At 44.1% G+C, this 16467-nt stretch overlaps 1 pseudogene; it reads left to right on the forward strand.

Annotated features, from left to right (window-relative positions):
- The first annotated feature begins 1892 nt into the window (after window positions 1-1892).
- LOC124671533 lies at window positions 1893-15458 on the forward strand (annotated as a pseudogene).
- Window positions 15459-16467: the final 1009 nt, after the last annotated feature.

The following is a 16467-nucleotide window of genomic DNA, read 5'->3' on the forward strand; positions in this document are numbered from 1 at the left end:
TTGATACTCTTGTACTACTCCATACTAAACTAGATGAATCATGAATCAAAAAGTACTTTGATAAATAAAATTTAGTAAAGCTTGTAAAGTAAAAACTTGGGATAGGAGCATTAAGCATAAAATAAAAGGTGGGGATGCCTTGCTCTTGTAGAGCTTTGCACTTTGCAAGAATATTAGCTTGCAAACAAAAATAGCTTGCATTAGTCTAGCTTGCCTTGATTGGTGAGGTGATCAAAGTTTTCTGGCTCTTCCTCCTGGTAGAAGACCTCTTCCTCTTGATAGTCTCCGGTACTAGCGTCTATAAACGAATACGAGGATACAATCACCAAACAACACTTAAGCAATCTTAATTAGCCTTATTGGCTCACACAATTGATCTAGCATCACTACTTAACATTTATTCCCAAATTATGCTAGGGTTTCTTTATTTAATATTAGGAAAATAATTTCCTCTCATTGAAAATTGGAATTAGGGTTTCTCTTTGGTTTGGGAGAAATAATTTCCTCTCATTGAATTCTTCTTAAGAGTTAATCTTCTCAAATAACCAGGGATGATACCATGTGGACCAAGGTCAACACTTCCCACTTATCATTTGAGAGGAATGATTTAAATGAGATTCAGCATCTCATGTGATTTAAATAACCATTGCAATTTAAATACTACATTGATTTAAATTTCCACAAGTGAGCAAGTATGAGCCTAAGCAATAGAGGTCATCACATTACTTCATATCACTTGAGAAAATGATTTAAATGAGGTGCTACACCTCATAGATTTAAATTCCTAAAATTTGCTATAGTTTAAATGGACTAGTATTGACTACATAGCCAATATTTTGCTTCTAGCCCATGATCATGTACAGAACCTATATCATATTTTTACATAGTAAATTAGGGTTTGTTAAATTTGAATTATTGCAATTGGATTCACTTCAAAATTCAAAATGGTTGATTTTTAAGATTTATTTGAATACTGAAAAGTCTCTGGTTTGTTATTTTTGCTATACAAGTTCTACACAAGATATGAGGTTGAGACCAGTGGGGTTAGCTAGATCAATTCATAAGCTTTCTGGAACATTTTGAATCACAGGATTTGGATTTGTAGATTTTGAACTATTCAATTTATAACACAGGCCAGAATTGAAAATGGTTGAATCAAATTAATACAGGGTTTAAATCTGTTGGGCTGCGCGGGAAACTAGTGGGCCGAAAGGGGTTTAAACGGAGAAGCAGCCCAGTTACTACGCAGGCCTGCTGACATAGGGTCCCACTCGTCAGTGGCTTTAAATCACCGAATCGGTACCTGGCGATGTTGGCCGTCGGATTAGAGATGGATCGGACGACTGTGGATCGTCGTCACCGTCGGGGGAGAGGACTTGCTGTGCCGGCGAGGTAGGGGGTCAGCGGCGTGACGGAGGTTCCCGCGGGGCTGGCGCGGAGGCTAGGCGACGTTGTCGATGACGAGACGTCTACTGGTACCGGCGGCTGAGCTTGAGGTGGGCTAATTTTGACGGCGGTGCGGAGCTACTGTGGCGGGGATCGGCGATGAAATTGGAGCTCTCTGTGGCGTAATCCGCGGGGAGAAGAGGTGGAGGAGGTCGAGGAGAGGTAGGGGAGCAGATGGTGTGAAGGAAGAAGGGGCGGGGGAGCTCTATTTATAGGAGGGTGAGGAGTCCGGCGGGTGCTGTGAAGGGGCAAGCATGGCGATGGCGGTCGGAGGCGTGAAGGGGCAAGCTATGATGCGCGTCGTGTAGGCGACGGCTAGGCGGAGCTAACGCGCTTGAAGGGACAGCAGAGGGAGGACGGGAGCGTGCTGGCAATGCTCGAGTGTTCTCAGTACGGGCGCGGCAGAACTTTGATCATGTCTTCGTCTACGGCGCAGGCGACGGCCAATGGCGGTGTCTGGCGAGGTACTGGAAGGGTGTGGAGTGTGCACGCGCAAGTGGATGGGAAGGGAAGGACGACAGCGTCCAGGCGACGGCGTGCTCTGGCGCGTCCAGGATGGTGATGGTGCACGCTCACCGCGTGCCTGGCACGTTTCTGGCGCGTTCGGGGCGTGCGCGTTCTGGCCAATGCCGTGGTCGCGCGAGCTCAGGCCGTGTACTGGCAGAGTCCTTATGTTCCAGAGAGGCTATTAGACATGGTGTAGGAGAGAGGAGGGGCTCAGATCGATCAAGTGCATGTGTGGCCGGCATGGTGCACGGCAAGCATTGTTTAGGTCTTCCTCCATGCTTTAATCGATGGTGCAAGTACTGGGCTTGATGCAGGGGCTGCAGGGGAGTGTGATCATCACAGGTTAAAGGAGGTTTAGGCAAGAGTCCAGTGTGTAATAGGATGTAACCAGATTCTGGAAAACTGCCTGCCAGGTGCTCGATGAAATGGCCGCATGAAAATAAAGGTTGAAATTCGAAATTCTTTTTGGTGGAGTTCAAACATATTAATTAAGTGTTAGAATGGTGGTGGTGGTATTCCATTTGAAGAAGATTTGCAAATTTCCAAATTGGAGGTGATCTAGGTTTCACTCTCGGGTCCCCTCTTGACACTTCATTTCTGGTCAACCTAGTCAACTTCAGGGATGATGGTCAACACAAAATTTGTTCATCATCACTTGGTCTTGGATGAGGTGGCCATAGTTTGCCAAGTTTGGTTGAGGAATAAAAAGATAAAGAGGGGCAAAGTGGTGAAGAAAATAAAAAGGTGACATATGACCATTATCATATGTGTGAAGGTTTTGAGATTTGCTTTGGTTTGATTCTTGTTTCTTTGATGCAATTGTGTTTGTTTATCATATATAAGCATTCTACAAGCAAGAGATCAAGCAATGGTGGCCTTGGGTGAAGATTTGCAAAATTGGCCAAAGTGTATGCGAGGGAAAAATGGAATTTTCTCACCATTTGATTTCTCTCCATTTGATTTGACTTTTCTTGACTCTAAGGTGATTCTTATTAGTTTAGAAACATTTCCAAACCATTGAAACCATTTCAAAAGGTCTTGTTCAAAGATTTGCAAAAATGGCCATAACACATAAGAGGTGAGGTGTCCAATTTTATTATTCTTGTAAATTGTTCGCTTTGCTTTACTTGGGCATGTGTTAAGGTCAAGTTAGTATTAGGTTAGGTTTAGAGATGGTTTCCCATCATTTGGTCAAGGTTTAAAGTCATAGAACAAGAATTGGGTATTATGGCTATGTGCCACATATGCCTCTATGCATATGTTGCATTTGAATTTTAATTTGACTTGGCTTGACCCAAAAGAGGTTGTTGAGTGTTGAAATGGTATATAGGAGTGATCCAACCATTCACAACATGTCTTAGGGTCAAAATTCTTAAATTCATAAATTTGCATTTTACTCTCATATGCCTCTATGGCATTTTTAGTTTCTTGTTATTTTCTTTGGATTCAACTTGGATTTGTTTTGCTAAGCACTAGGTAGGGTGTATGATGGTTTTCCAAATCTCTAAACAAAGTAGAAGAGCTTAGGGTAAGGATTTATAAATATAGCCATAGGCACATATGCCTTTTTCTTATTTAATTTCCTTTTATTTTATTTTAACTAGGATGGTGAAAAGAGGGGTGAGGTTTAGGGTTTAAGATTATTTCAAACTACTATAACAAGCAATCATGGCAATTTCACAAGAATTAAGCAAGATCACTATGCCTCAAACTTAATTCAATAAAAGTTTTTGTTGGTCCCAAAATTTGGAACTAGGGAAATTCATTTGTTTTGTTTTGAAATTTTTGGGATGTTACACCATAGCTTCTTCAAGTTTACCAATCCTATGGGTTTGATTATCATGGATAGCACAAGTTTCTAAAATAGAAATTCTTTCATTAATTCCTCCTAGGGATTTATCAAGTTTATCAGTATTATCTAGTAATATTCCCAGTTTAGTATCAACACTTGGAAGATTTTTCTCTATGGCTTCCAACTTTTTCATGACATCCTCAAGAGAGATTTCAATTTTAGTTTCATTAATAGGTGGTATTCCAACTAGGCTCTCAATGATGCAACTAGCTTCTAAAGCAGGAGTACCTAGGAAATTACCCCCCGAAAGAGTATCAAGAACATACCGATTCCAGCTAGATATACCAACATAAAAGTTCCTAAGTAGGATAATAGTGGAGTGTTTCTTAGTGCACCTATGATGAGCATCACTAATTCTATACCAAGCATCTTTAAAGCTTTCTCCACCTTGTTGCTTAAACGAACGAACTTCAACTTCAGGATTACTCATTTTTAGCAGTAGTAAATAAAGCAAACTAAATAAAGTAAATGCAAGTAACTAATTTTTTGTGTTTTTAATATGGAGATCAAGACAGTAAATAAAGTAAAACTAGCAACTAATTTTTTTCGTATTTTTGATATAGAGAACAAACAAAGCGGTAAATAAAGTAATGTAAAGCAAGACAAAAACAAAGTAAAGAGATTGGATGTGGGAGACTCCCCTTGCAGCGTGTCTTGATCTCCCCGGCAACGGCGCCAGAAAAAGTGCTTGATGCGTGCAGTTAACACACGTCCGTTGGGAACCCCAAGAGGAAGGTGTGATGCGTACAGTAGCAAGTTTTCCCTCAGTAAGAAACCAAGGTTTATCGAATTAGTAGGAGTCAAGGATCACGTGAAGGTCGTTGGTGACGGAGTGTAGTGCGGCGCAACACCAGGGATTCCGGCGCCAACGTGGAACCTGCACAACAAAATCAACATACTTTGCCCCAACGTAACAGTGAGGTTGTCAATCTCACCGGCTTGCTGTAAACAAAGGATTAGATGTATAGTGTGGAAGATGATGTTTGTTTGCGAAGAACAGTAAAGAACAATTGCAGTAGATTGTATTTCAGATGTAAAGAATGGACCGGGGTCCACAGTTCACTAGTGGTGTCTCTCCCATAAGATAAATAGCATGTTGGGTGAACAAATTACAGTTGGGCAATTGACAAATAAAAAAGGCATAACAATGCACATACATATATCATGATGAGTACTATGAGATTTAATCAGGGCATTACGACAAAGTATATAGACCGCTATCCAGCATGCATCTATGCCTAAAAAGTCCACTTTCAGGTTATCATCTGAACCCCTTCCGGTATTAAGTTGCAAACAACAGACAATTGCATTAAGTATGGTGCATAATGTAATCAACACAAATATCCTTAGACAAAGCATTGCTGTTTTATCCCTAGTGGCAACAGCACATCCACAACCTTAGAATTTTCTGTCACTGTCCCAGATTCAATGGAGGCATGAACCCACTATCGAGCATAAATACTCCCTCTTGGAGTTACAGGTATCAACTTAACCAGAGCCTCTACTAGCAACGGAGAGCATGCAAGAACATAAACAACATATATGATAGATTGATAATCAACTTGACATAGTATTCAATATTCATCGGATCCCAACAAACACAACATGTAGCATTACAAATAGATGATCTTGATCATGATAGGCAGCTCACAAGATCTAACATGATAGCACAATGAGGAGAAGACAACCATCTAGCTACTGCTATGGACCCATAGTCCGAGGGTGAACTACTCACACATCGATCCGGAGGCGATCATGGTGATGAAGAGCCCTCCGGGAGATGATTCCCCTCTCCGGCAGGGTGCCGGAGGCGATCTCCTGAATCCCCCGAGATGGGATTGGCGGCGGCGGCGTCTCTGGAAGGTTTTCCGTATCGTGGCTCTCGGTACAGAGGGTTTCGCGACGAAGGCTTTAAGTAGGCGGAAGGGCGGAGTCGGAGGGCTGACAGGAGCCCCACACGCTAGGGCGGCGCGGGCCCAGCCCTGGCCGCGCGGCCCTAGTGTGGCGGCGCCTCGTCGCCCCACTTCGTGATCCCTTCGGTCTTCTGGAAGCTTCGTGGAAAAATAAGACCCTGGGCGTTGATTTCGTCCAATTCCGAGAATATTTTCTTTGTAGGATTTCTGAAACCAAAAACAGCAGAAAACTGCAACTGGCTCTTCGGCATCTCGTCAATAGGTTAGTGCCGGAAAATGCATAATAATGACATATAATGTGTATAAAACATGTGAGTATCATCATAAAAGTAGCATGGAACATAAGAAATTATGGATACGTTTGAGACGTATCAGTAGCCTCGGGGGCTACTCCCATCGGGAGCGCTGGCCGCGCACCCGATAGAAAAATAACTTCGACATCATCTATGACAATCAAGGTTTGTAGACTCAACTCGATTCTACGATTCGAGCGGAGCCTACTCCCATCGGGAGCACATGGATTTCATCAAGTCCTCCAGAAATATAGTTAAGTTCTTCATCGAGTAGTACAACTTGAGTCTATGCCTAAGTGCAAGCACTTACCCATAGACTTGGGGGCTACTCCCATCGGGAGCGCTGTCGCGCACCCGATAGAAAAATAACTTCGAGAATCGTCGATATCATTTATGCTACACATGATCTACGACATGGACCTCGCCTTTGGAGATGATTATGCTTGGAGTCTCTACGCAAGTCTTCGACTTCCCTAGACACTCGGGGGCTACTGACATGGGTATACCCTTCGGGTACCCATTATTAGTATACCTGGATCGGCTCGGCCCAATATGGAGAAGGCCCAACAAGCCAACCCGAAGAAGTAGTCGACTAGGACTCTTGTAAAACCCTAGGCTGGTTGCATATATAAAGCTAGCCAGGGCACCCGAAATGGGGAGAAGAGATAGACAACATAGCTCCGCCTACGGTGGCACCCTGTAAACACATCGATGATCATATACTGGATTGTTAGCAGCACGTAGGGATCCTCCACCGAGGGGACCCGAAGCTGGGTACGTCGTGTGCCTAATCTCGCTCCCGGAATCTCCATCGTCGCTCTCTCCCGAAACCCAAGTCTACAATACGTAGGCATTGCCGAGGTGTTCCCTCGTCAGTTGGGTCATTCAAATTCGAGGGATTATGGTCATTACTCATAATAACTTAATGCTGCGCTGTATATACTCTAGATAGCATGTGCTTGGTAGAAATTCTATCACTGAACAATTTTATGGGTTTCTTACTCAACGTTGTGGTGTTCTTGATGCACGACAGGCCGATGTGTGCCACGCCTACCAGATTCTGAAGAAGGGAGGAGTGAAGGAGGAAAACATTGGGGTGTTCATGTACGACGATATCGCCCACGATCCCCAAAACCCAAGACGCGGAGTCATCATCAACCATCCTGAAGGCAAGGATGTTTACGCTGGTGTTCCCAAGGTATTACCTCTGGCTCCGTCTGTTCCGTTTAATTTTAGTCTCAAACAGGACTGCACACGGCGTAATTCTACTTTCATGCCTTATAACAGATTGTTCTTTCGGAGAATGATTTGTTGGCTTTAGTGATGTTTGATTAGATCTATGAATGCATGAAATGAATTTTTTTTTCCAATTTTAAATAAGGAATAAATAATGTATACATCTAAACAACCCTTTCGTAAATCCAAGCAACCCTTTCGTAAATCCAAGCACCGAAAACTTCTTTGCTATTCTCATGGGCAACAAAACTGCGGTTACTGGAGGGAGTAAGAAGGTGATAAACAGCAAACCAAGCGACCACATCTTCATCTATTACACGGACCATGGGGGCCCTGGTGTTCTTGGTGCATAAACCTTGTTATTTAGCTGATTGCTTGTGTGTAACTTAGCTAACCTTAGCAAGTTTGTAGGTATGCCCAACCTGCCATATCTTTATGCTGACGACTTCATTAAGGTGTTAAAAGAAAAGCATGCTTCCAAGAGTTACTCAAAAATGGTATAATATTCTTTCTTCTCTTTTTTCCGTTAAAATTAGTATAGTTTTTTTAATCCGAAACAGTATTCTTAGAGTCTATCTGTAACTGAAATTACAATCTTGGCAGGTTATTTATGTTGAAGCTTGTGAAAGTGGCAGCATTTTTGAGGGAATAATGCCACAAGATCTTAATATTTATGTTACAACTGCAGCAAACGCAGCCGAAAGTAGTTATCCTGCATACTGCCCTGGGATGAAACCACCACCTCCTCATGAATTCCTTACCTGTTTGGTTGACGTCTATAGTGTTTCTTGGATGGAAGACAGGTAAGCATCATTTGAAATATCTTATGCCCGGCCCCTGTTTTATAAACCTGCATCCTTTTACGCATTTGTCAAAAGTATGCCGACAGAGCTTATGTATTCGAGTTTTTAGTTTTCTCTGGAATGTGATATAGTCGAATGATTTACATCAGAAATACTTTGTATGGTTATGTTTGGACTATTTCCCATGTTGAATTTTTTTATCATTATTAACCTGCTGTATTTTAGTTTCATCTTCCTCCGCTCTTGTATGTGTACTGGAGATTTATGTCTGCAGCCTGGTTTCCAGACCCTATTCATAAGGAGTTCATACTTTACCACCCTCTGCAAGACATGCTTTCATATTTTGTTGCTTTTAAGGAAGCATTATCACACTAGATGGCACAACATGAGTGTGTGTTAGTACAGTCATGAGCAACCTAACTAACACATAAATAATTTATAAGTCACACTGCACTTCTAAATGTAAGTAGCAAAGATGTGCAAATACAAAAGATGAGTGGATACTGGATAGGCTTGGGAAGTATCATCTGCTAGAGAAATGTTCTTCTATCAGGTGCCTATTACCATGAGACTTTCTGTTATGAACCATTTGATCCTACTTTACATCCAAACTCACAACCTAAAGGAGGAAACAATCAAGGATCAATACGATGTGGTAAGTCTCAAGTACACCTTTTTCATTTTGTTTAGTGGCATCTATTCACTGCTTTCTTGGGCAGGTTAAAAGGAGAACTTCAAACTCAGATAAGGTCAATATGGGTTCTCATGTTATGGAGTATGGTGACAAGACATTCAAGGATGAGAAGCTTTTCCTGTATCAAGGTTTTGATCCTGCAAATGTCAACAAGACTAACAAGCTGCTTTTGCCTAGCCTGGATGGTGCAATCAATCAAAGAGATGCGGATCTTCTGTTCATGTGGAAGAGGGTAAATTCCAGCTGTTTCTTCAGTCTCAGTTAGCCCAGTTATCTCCCGTCTAGATCATATATTCTCTGTTATTGGTTATAACCTATCACCTTGGACATTCACTTCTGTGGTGGCTGCATGTAGATCCAAGCGTTTCTTGTTGAAATAATGCTTTTAGTTTTTGGGGTATAAACAATGAATCTTTGTTTGCTATGACTCATGAACTCCTACAGATAAAAAAAAAATGAATTAGTGCTAGGAGGAACTAGACACTAAATGATATAGTAGAAGCGGGACATGGGCGTGAGAATTCCAGAAATTCGCTCCTGACAGGATTCGAACTCTGGTCGTTGGGGTGCACCACTGCGACCCCAACCACTAGGCTATGCCTACGTCCTCATGAACTCCTACAGATACTGCATGCAAATACTGCAAGGGTACACAACATGTACTGGATCATAAATCTTGAAATTTGGTTACTCAGGATATTATAAATAGAGTATAGAAACTCTAGAGATAAGGTGGAAATATTTCGGATGACTTTGTAAGTAAAATTGAATATCCGGTTTTCTGAATTCATCATCAGGATAAATAATGAATAGTTTTCCAACCTAATTTTCGTATTGGCCAGTCAGAGTATTTGGTGGGGTAAGATTTAACGAGAAGCTCATAAATAGAATTATGGAAATCTTAGAAATTATAGGAGGGTGACCTTAAGCATCTAAATACAAATGTAGCTTCATGGTGTTGAGAAGTTATAGTAAACTCTGAAACAATAGCATCCAGCTTGAGAAGGTTTGAGCTCAGATACTAACTTTCAGCTTAATCTCGTGTTGTCTCATGACAGGCTCAAGTTCTGCACATCGATTTTCGTAGTACATGTTCTTCTTTTTTGCCAAAATTTTCTGCTAATATATCTTCTTGTTTCAGTATGAACAGCTAAAGGGGCGATCAGAAGAGAAGCTGAGGGTTCTCAGGTGTGATGATACCTCGTTAGGTTTGGGTGGAATCGATGCCCTTTGTCTCGGGCTCGGGTTCGTGTTTATATAGGCCGACAACGGCAAGATAGGTACATGGTTGTTGATCACGTGTGAGAGAAGTTAGGGAACGATCTGATCTTTATAAACAGATCAGATTGGTTACAAGGATGCTTATCAAACTAAACTAACATATCTCCACATGTGATAGGGATGTTACAACAGAAATATATATGTAGCGCTAACACCCCTCCTCAATCACAACCCTTTCTAAGGTTGAGATTGTGCTTGAACTCTTCAAGTTGCCGTGCTGGTAAGGCCTTTGTAAAACCATCTGCCACTTGATCCCCTGAGGGAATAAATCTGATCTCAAGCAATTTGTTTGCTACTCTTTCTCTTACAAAATGAAATTCAATTTCGATGTGCTTCGTCCTTGCATGAAAAACAGGGTTAGCAGAAAGATAAGTTGCTCCCATATTATCACACCATAAACAGGATACTCGTATCCTTTGAACACCAAGTTCTCCAAGTAGAGACTCAATCCAAATTACTTCAGCTGTGGCATTTGCCAAAGATTTGTACTCTGCTTCTGTGCTTGATCTAGAAATTGTGGCCTGTTTTCTGGCACTCCAAGAGATTAAGTTAGGACCAAAATAAACAGCAAAACCACCTATAGATCTTCTGTCATCTACACAACCTGCCCAGTCAGCATCTGAGAAAGCACTCACTAATGTGGAAGAAGACTTTCTAAATGTCAAACCAAGACTTGTAGTCCCTTTGATGTATCTCAATATTCTTTTCACAGCTGTCCAATGAACAGTGGTTGGTGCATGTAACTATTGGCATACCTTGTTGACTGAAAAAGCAATGTCTGGCCGGGTAAGAGTTAAATACTGAAGTCCTCCAACTATGCTTCTGTACCTTGTGCCATCTTCCGGTCCAAGTGCATCACCTCCAAAGGCTGACAATTTTTCTGATGATGAAAGAGGCGTGGGTGCTATCTTAGCATCCTTCATTCCCACTCTAGCCAATAAATCAGATGCATATTTTTCTTGGGTTAGTACAACACCATCACTTAATTTTCTAACTTCAATGCCAAGAAAATAATGCAAGTCACCTAAATCCTTGAGTGCAAAAGCTGAACTCAAATCCTTGAGAAGTGAAGTAATTGCTTTGTTTGAGGAGCTTGTGACAATAATGTCATCAACATATACTAGCACAAAGATGGTGATACCTGACTTATTGTAAATGAACAGTGACGTGTCAGCCTTAGATGCTAGGAAACCAAGCTCTTGTAACTTTGAACTTAGCTTGGCAAACCATGCTCTTGGAGCTTGCTTGAGACCATACAAAGATTTATCAAGTTTGCACACATGAAATGGTGCACGGGGATCTTCATAGCCTGGTGGCTGCTTCATATACACTTCCTCTTCCAGAACACCGTGAAGAAACGCGTTCTTTACATCCAATTGCCTGAGACTCCATCCTCTAGAAACTGAAATAGCTAGAACAAGTCTAATAGTAGCAGCTTTAACAACAGGACTAAAGGTATCCTCATAATCTAAGCCATATCGTTGTTTAAAACCTTTAGCTACTAATCTGGCCTTATATCTATCTATTGTTCCATTAGCATTTCTTTTGACCCTATATACCCATTTACAATCTATAAGATTGATGCCTTGCTTATGTGGTACTAGATGCCAAGTTTTGTTTTCTACAAGTGCATGATATTCATCATTCATAGCATTTTTCCAATTCTTATCAGCTAGTGTAATTTGTAACGTAGCAGGTTCTTCAGAAATGCAAGAGAGACCGTAGCGAACTGCACCGTCCGTATACCTCTTTGGCTTGCGTTTTCCAGTTTGTTGCCTGGTGCGATACACAGGCTCGGCTGCAGGAGCATCATTCGCAGAAGATCCTGGCCCTGGCTCCCCCTGCTGCTGATGCGCCTGTGCAGAGGATCGTGGTGGAGAAGCGCGCCCCTCCTGGCGACATGATGGGCCAATGATTGGGCTGTCACGGGCGGGAGAGTCACCGATTGGCCCGCTTCACGCAGAAACAGTGCCGGTTGGTCGACCAGATGCTGGCGTGGGCCGCGTGGGCCCAGGCGGTGGAGCTGGGGCGCGACGCGTGTAGACACGGATAGGAGGCGCCGGTTGGGACACCGCAGGAGGCGTCGACGTGGACGACGCGGGTTCGCCCGCGTGAGATCGAGGCAGATCGCCTGTCTGACGCGCAGATCCCGATGCAGGAGCCGATCCCGGGGCGGAATCTTCGGAGATCGCGGATGAATCATCATCGGGATCTGTCCCAGGGCTGTCGTTTTGCCCCAGATCACTATTTTCACCGTTTGAGCTCGAATCTGAGCCATTTTGCTCCAAATTTGCTCCTGCATCTTGCTGGTGCACCTGCGGAGACACTATGGGAACAAAAGGTGAAACATCAGGTGTTAGATCAGTACATTGTTGCTCCCCAGGAAGTTGTTCCGATGAATTCTGAAGAGATTCTGGAAGTAGAAGAATGGCTTGGCGAAGGAGAGCTCCGGCGTTGGGATGAAGTTTGGAAAATGGGAAAACTGTTTCATCAAACACAACGTCTCAGGAAATATACACTCGGCCAGAGGCGACTTCTAAGCACTTCACACCTTTGTGCATATTACTATAACCAAGGAAGACGCATTGCTTAGATCGGAAGGCTAATTTGCGTTGGTTATAGGGTCTAAGGTTTGGCCAGCAGGCACACCCAAAGACACGAAGAGATGCATAGTCGGGTTTTTGGTGGAGTAAACGTTCCATAGGTGTTTCATAGTTGATGACTTTGGAGGGGAGCATATTAATGAGATGAGTGGCGGTAGAAAAATCTTCATCCCAAAATTTTAATGGCATGGATGCATTGGCAAGAAGAGCAAGCCCAACTTCTACAATGTGGCGATGTTTCCGTTCTGCGGAGCCATTTTGTTGGTGGGCATGAGGGCATGAGAGATGATGAGAAACGCCGATGCTTTGAAAGAAGGGAGTTAGTTTTTCATATTCACCGCCCCCATCAGTTTGTATGGCAATGATCTTTTTACCAAATTGACGTTCAACAAGATTCTGGAAGTTCTTGAAAACTTGAAATACTTCACATTTTTTCTTGAGAAGAAATATCCATGAAAATTTACTAAAGTCATCTATAAAGCTTACATAGTATGAAAACCGACCTACAGAGGATGGTGCAGGTCCCCAAACATCTGAGAATACAAGTTCTAGAGGGGAGGTTGACACACTAGTGGACCTTGTGTAAGGTAGTTGATGACTTTTTGCTCTTTGACATGAATCACAAACCGACTCAATGCTAGAATTGCTAGAAAAAGGAAGATCATATTTCCTAAGAATCTTTTGAACGACTTTGAACGAAGGATGTCCTAAACGATCATGCCACCTGGTAGCTGAAGGCTTGGTGGCGCTAAGAGCTTGTTTATTCGTGCTTGATGATGATGATACCAATGGGTAGAGACCTCGGATGCATCGGCCTTTAAACAGAATTTTCTTCGTGACCTGATCCTTGACATAGAAGAACCACGGGTGAAATTCAACAAAGATACCGTTATCCAAAGTAAAGCGATGGACAGAAACAAGATTTTTTGAGGCACATGGAACATGAAGAACATTGTATAGATGTAATTTTTTGGATGGGGAATCAACGAATGCATGACCAACATGGCTGATGTTCATACCTGTTCCATTGGCCGCTTGAATCTTGTCGTGGCCGTTGTACTTCTCCTTCATGGTGAGCTTATCAAGCTCCCCGGTGATGTGGTCGGTGGCGCCGGTGTCGGAGTACCAGTTGGTGTCGATACCGTAGGCGGCGTTGACACCCTTCTCCTGATCTTCTTCTTCATCATCAGAGTAGCGGTGCCAACACTTCCAGGCAGGATGGCCTGCCTTGCCGCAGATTTGGCAGACGATGAGTTCGCGGTCGTTGCCGCCGCCGCTGCCTTGATGACGTCCGCCGCCGCCGCCACCGCGGCGTCCGCCATTGCCGCCTCCTTGCTGGCGGCCTCGACCACGGCCATAGCCACGGCCTCCTCCACCACGTCCACGGGGCGCTCCTTGGCCACCCCGGCGTGGTCCACCGCGTCCTCGCGCGGCAGCGTTGGCAGAGCCCCCGTGAGTGGGGACACCGAGCATCTCCATGTGATTGTCGTAGGAGGTCACCTGGGAGTACAGCTCCCCCACGGTTAGCTTGCTGTCGGGGTTGGCTCCAATGGCTGCGAAGAGCGGATTATAGGGATCATCGAGACCGGCGAGCAGATACTCAACCAGCTCGTCCTCCTCTATCCTCCGCCCCGCAGCTGCCAGCTCATCAGCAATCGCCTTCATCTGGGCGAAGTATTGGGAGGTGGTTTTCCCTTCCTTCTTGGTGTTGGCGAGCTTGACCCGGAGGTTGGCGATGCGGGTCCTCGACTGGGTGGCAAACATGGACCTTATTGCAGTCCATACGGCAGACGATGTCTTCATGCCGATCACGGACAGCATGATCTCCCTGGACAGAGAATTCACCAGGTAGGAGAGGACGTTCTGGTCCGTCTGCATCCACGCTTCGTAGGTGGGGTTGGCCATCTCGCTCTTCTCGCCATCCTTGTCGACGGAGATGGTGGCCGGCGGTGCTTTGATGGTTCCATCTAGGTACCCCATCAGCCGAGCAACACGGATCGCCGGGATAGCTTGTGTCTCCCATAGGAGGAAGTTGTCCCTCGTGAGCTTCTCGGCCGTTCCCTGGCTTGGCAGAGGATTGGCCATGGCGATGGATGAGGATGGAAGGCTCATAGATTGGTTTTGTGGAAGAGAGGCTCTGATACCATGTGATGATACCTCGTTAGGTTTGGGTGGAATCGATGCCCTTTGTCTCGGGCTCGGGTTCGTGTTTATATAGGCCGACAACGGCAAGATAGGTACATGGTTGTTGATCACGTGTGAGAGAAGTTAGGGAACGATCTGATCTTTATAAACAGATCAGATCGGTTACAAGGATGCTTATCAAACTAAACTAACATATCTCCACACGTGACAGGGATGTTACAACAGAAATATATATGTAGCGCTAACATCAGGGACATCAAAGAAACTGTGGTGCACAGGAAGCATCTCGACAGCAGCGTCAATTTCATCGGGAAGCTTCTGTTTGGATTTGAAAATGGGCCTTCAATGCTTGAGGCTCCTAGAAGCTCAGGCCAACCATTAGTCGATGACTGGGATTGTTTGAAGAGGATGGTGAGTTTAATAGTTTCTTAGTATTTAAATTAATCCATAATTCTTTCTGTTACTGATGAATTACTCTGTGCTGATGCCCATTACTTGTCAGGTGCGGGTTTTCGAGTCCCACTGCGGATCAATCACTCAGTATGGCATGAAGCACATGAGGGCATTCGCAAACATCTGCAACAACGGCGTCTCTGAGGCCGAGATGAAGGAAGCGAGCGTCAGCGCCTGCGGCGGCTACAACTTGGGGAAGTAGAGCCCACTGGCTCTAGGGTACAGCGCCTGATCCTCTCGCTGCAGTACAGGGGAGCAACACCTACTGCTCCGGAGGTTCCTAGACCTCAGTTGTGTACATATATTTTTTTCGATAAAGGGAATACTCTCTCCGTTCCTTTCTATAATGCCTATTATTTTTTAGTATTTGTTTCAGAATATAAGAGTAAAGCTATGTTTTTTTTACATAGAACCCCTTCCACCGATCAGGTCAAGTCCAGAAAATCTGAAACCAATCTGGTCATGTATTTCTGAGATCTATTTTCAGTTTCCTATTTTGTCTGTGATATCGTTAGGGGGTTTTGTGTAAAAAAATGGCTCACGCTAATTTCCGTGCCAAAAAACAATAGACACTATAGAAAGGAACGGAGGGAGTATATTAATATCAAGAAGATACCAATTACACCCAGCCTCTGCAACAACGCACCACCCTAATGGTACTACGGATGCACACAGCCAAAAAAGGAAAAGAAAACTAAGAAACAAAAGTCCCGCTACAGTATCTCGGGCGTAACAACAGCAATACATCCACCACCATGACAACACCTAAATTACAGACTCTCCAAAAAACGACGCCTTCAAGAAGGGAACAGTGCTCAAACACCGTCGTCGCCCGATCAAAGATCTAAGGTTTTCACCCTGAAGATAGTCCCCGCTCTCAAAACAATGCCTCCACCAAGGTCACTGCCAGGCACAACCAGTTAAGGCCAGACCTTGGGTTTTCACCCTGAAAGGTAGGACTCTGCGCTTCACCTGTGTTGCCGCCCCCACTTCCAAACCGCTGCTGTGAAGCCGGGACACCAAGCAAGCCCCTCAACAGCGCGGAGACTTGAACCTCCCTTAGCTAGTCCTCCCCTCCGGCCTTCAAGAAATTATCTTCTTCCGACTTTCATCATGGATCCATAGTCACTTGATGTCAACACAGAAAAAGAGCTTCGCGCCGCTCCCTCCAGAACCAAACGGTCGGAATAAACGCATGGGTGCGCACGACCGAATACCTCCGATCCGGCAAACTCCGGGCA

The sequence above is a fragment of the Lolium rigidum genome, chromosome 7 (genome assembly GCF_022539505.1).
Source record: "Lolium rigidum isolate FL_2022 chromosome 7, APGP_CSIRO_Lrig_0.1, whole genome shotgun sequence".
Classification (NCBI taxonomy): Eukaryota; Viridiplantae; Streptophyta; class Magnoliopsida; order Poales; family Poaceae; genus Lolium; species Lolium rigidum.